The sequence below is a fragment of the Mus caroli genome, chromosome 15 (genome assembly GCF_900094665.2).
Source record: "Mus caroli chromosome 15, CAROLI_EIJ_v1.1, whole genome shotgun sequence".
Classification (NCBI taxonomy): Eukaryota; Metazoa; Chordata; class Mammalia; order Rodentia; family Muridae; genus Mus; species Mus caroli.
The window spans coordinates 37,998,949-38,003,039 of NC_034584.1; the positions used below are offsets into that span (position 1 = coordinate 37,998,949).

The following is a 4,091-nucleotide window of genomic DNA, read 5'->3' on the forward strand; positions in this document are numbered from 1 at the left end:
CTTTCTATCTCAGTGAAGAATTGAGTTGGAATTTTGATGGGGATTGCACAGAAAATTGGATATAATACTACCGGAAGTTCCAGCAATACCTCTCCTGGGCATATACCCAGAAGAAGTTCCAACTGGTAATAAGGACACATCCTCCACTATGTTCATAGCAGCCTTATTTATAATAGCCAGAAGCTGGAGAGCACCCAGATGTCCCTCAACAGAAGAATGGATACAGAAAATGTGGTGCATTTACAAAATGGACTACTACTTAGCTATTAAAAACAATGAATTTAATGAAATTCTTGGACAAATGGATGTATTCTTGGACAAATGGACATCCTTAGTGAGGTAACCTAATCACAAAAGAAGTCATTAGATATGTACTCACTGATAAGTGGATATTAGCCCAGAAAACCCAAGATACAATTTGCAAAACACAAGAAAATCAAGAAGAGGGAAGAACAATGGGTGGATACTTCATTCCTCCTTAGAATAGGGAACAAAATACCCATGAAAGGAGTTACAGAGACAAANTTTGGAGCTAAGACGAAAGGATGGACTATCCAGAGACTACCCCACCTGGGGATCCATCCCATAATCAGTCACCAAACCCAGACACTCTTGTATATGCCAGAAAGATTTTGCTGAAGGGACCCTGTTATAGCTGTCTGGTATGAGACTATGGCAGTCCCTGGCAAATACAGAAGCAGATGCTCACAGTCATCTATAGGATGGAACACAGGGCCCCTAATGGAGAAGCTAGAGAAAGCACCCAAGGAGCTGAAGGGGTCTGCAACCCTATATTTGGAACAACAATATGAACTAACCAGTACCCCCAGAGCTCATATCTCTAGCTGTATATGTAGCAGAAGATTGCCTAGTCGGCCATCGCTGAGAAGAGAGGCCCCTTGGTCTTGCAAACTTTATATGCCCCAGGACAGGGAAATGCCAGGGCCAAGAAGTGGGAGTAGGTGGGTAGGGGAGCAGGGCAGAGGGAGGGTATAGGGAACTTTCAGGATAGCATCTGAAATTTATATAAAGAAAATAACTAGTAATAAATAAATAAATAAAAACAATCTTTAAGCCAAGATAAAAAAAAAACCTAGGTAATTTTTTTAATCTAAGTACTGATAAAACTATGAAGCCTAAATACAATAAGGTAGAATATAATTCTGCTTAAAAGAAGATGTTCTGGAGGATGGGAACTGGACTTAGGACCTGAACCACTAAGGAGCACAATTATAGTTTCTAAATGAGATGTTCATACTAAAATTATTAGCTTGTTATGCATCTAAAAGTCTATGCACGAGTCAGTGCTAAATGTGAATCTCTGTACCATAAAAATTCGATTTTCCCATAATGGCTTATTTGAGGCAGGGAGAAAATCAGTTTTGTGCTGATTTATATTTCCCACGCATGCAATCCTTTCTAGTTACATTGGTGATAATTTCTGTTTTTATAGGGCTGGTGTTGAAAGAGCCAACTTAGCTTTGCTTTCTGTTTCTATTTATAATCAAAATTTTAAAAATCTATTGATTGAAAATGATGATGACAAAGTTTACTTAGTGCCTGTCTTTCTGCTATGTTTTGCTTTAAGTTGTATTTGAGATAAAATATCATTTTATGTTTAACTAATTTAGCTAATAAATTAGTTATACATATGTATCAGGCATGGAAGAGGTTCTCTCTATCTATGCTTTGCCCAGATTTAGTATTAGCTATGTAGATAATAGAATTAGCTATTGAATATAGATCACAGCTTTGGCAAAATTTTCATTACAATTACATAGTAAAGGATCCAAAAGCCAATGTTAGTATATTTCCTATTCAGATTTTCTTTTATGCACACAAAAGTCCTATGAATCATATGGTATGGCTATCTTCATTTATTAGCAAGGCTGTTGAAAATAGAATGGCCAGCTCCACAATTTGTAAGAGGAAGAAATGAGTGCCTAATTACTTTACCATATTAAATTGTAAAGATCACCTTAACTTAACAGAGAACAATAAAATGATTATTGATGAAAGCATCAGGGAAGAGTGTCTCAGAGTAATCAATTTTAACAAAAGTATCATGGTTGCTTCCATAGATGCTCCTCTTTCTAAACTGTATTTGTTCTTCATTAGTGTTAAAAGTAAAGACTTGTCATGCACTGACTCAGTCAATATTTGTTCTTTTTAGTTTATGGTTTTCTTTTTACCATAAATCCAGAACTTGAAGTAGTTGGCAGATACTTTACCCAAGGAGATTCTCCTTATGTCTTATTTTCTTGCCAGGATCCTCTGCTCACCTGTGGGCCCAGAAAGAATGAGACTCATATAATTACAGAGACTAGTACTAAGCATTTACCTCCTGGGGCTGGGGTTGAGAGATTATAACCAAACAGTTCTGTAGCATTGTTTGTAAGACAGAAGAGTAGGATGGCATTGGCAAGGCAAACAATAGAGTGGGCCCAGTTTTGCTCAACTTCCCTCTGATCGAGATTAGTTGACAACACAAAAGTGATTGATTACTGCCTGGATATCTCTTGTTATTTCACAGAGCAAAGACAGCCAAGGCTTATCATTTGCTTTTGGATTCTAAACAATAAAAAAAATGAGAAAAATGTCTATATAATTATATAAAAATTAATGTGTATAAACCCTTGTCCTTGGTGGTGTTTTGCTAATTTCTCTAACTTATGCAGGTAAGGTTTTCATTCCTACTTATATTCTGATTTAACCAGTTTCTCATCATAAACATAGACTTATTTGTTTGATGAATATATTAAAACTAGACTGACAATAATCTCTAACTAGTGTGAGCTTTACATACAATTGAGAGATCATAATTTTTCTATTTATACAACTTTGTCCTTTATGGAGTACTGTTCTTGAAGAGAAGTATTTGGTTATAAATGTCAAGTAAATAGAAATGTTGGCAATAAGAATCAATAGGAAGTCATGCCATTTTAGAAGTCATATAATTAATTTGAAGATTTTGATATTTATGTCTTAAGGACTTTGATCCTACATTTTATGGAATCTTATTATATTATAAATAACAGCCAAAAATAAGAGTGTCTATTTACAGAGTAAAATGCCATTAGTTGAGTTATCCTTAGACTCCGCATGGCTTTTGCTTTTCCCAGGTATTATTTTAACATTGTTGCTAGTAATTTATTACAACATTTTACCAAATTAATTTTAAACCAGTACAAAAATTCAAAAATACTACAATTTTTTAAATAATAAAAACAGGATTTAAGATGCCCCCACATAGGCCCCTTACACATTTGTAGAGATGTAGTTTCCGACAAGTGAGTATGTTCATTATTTCATTATTAGTTCATTATATATCTTTGGTGGGTTGGATAAATCTAGAAGAAAACTGTGTGAGCAAATCATATAGGATGATAAAGATAGACAGATGTGTGAATTATATATTTAGGCAATCATTTCTTTTAAGGAAATATACAGGTCCAAAATTCCTTTGCTGAATATTAAACCAAACTCCATGTATAAGTAACTTCCCACCCCAGCTTCATTTCTGATGAGGAGAGAATAGAAAAAAACATCATGGCCATCATCCCTGGGAGGTGTGGCCACAGTATTCAGATTGTCATCTTTGATCTCCTAGCTTTAATTGGCCTCCTGAGGCACTTAGAATGCTCTGTGTTTATCACACTTGTAAGGATCTTGGCATAAACTATTTACAGCTGTTTGGACCCTTAGCCTATAATACAAAGGGCTTGCTGGATCTGGCATTTTCTGATACAGCCTTGGAGTCAACGGATAGGTCTGGCTTCTTTTCTGAGGTTCCCACAGTATAGAATTTGCAGACTCTTAAGTATACAAGAGGTTAAGAATCATCCTTACCACAGCTAACTCTATTTTCCATAGGGACTCCAGGGCTCTGGTTAATAATTTTTCTTTTTCTTTTTCTTTTTTTTTTGATTTTTAATATTTTTATTACATATTTTCCTCAATTACATTTCCAATGCTATCCCAAAAGTCCCCCGTAGCGCCCCCCACTTCCCTACCCACCCATTCCCATTCTTTTGGCCCTGGCATTCCCCTATATTGGGGCATATAAAGTTTGCAAGTCCAATCGGCCTCTC

The 4,091-nt window shown here is 35.7% G+C and overlaps 1 long non-coding RNA gene across 1 annotated transcript in view; it reads right to left on the bottom strand.

Moving 5' to 3' along the window:
• Positions 1–1,865: 1,865 nt before the first annotated feature.
• LOC110310150 overlaps positions 1,866–4,091 on the bottom strand; it is a 39,982-nt gene continuing 37,756 nt past the window's right edge. Inside the window, exon 3 of the long non-coding RNA XR_002379813.1 lies at positions 1,866–2,282. This is a non-coding gene — a long non-coding RNA (uncharacterized LOC110310150). The remainder of the gene's footprint in view (positions 2,283–4,091) is intronic.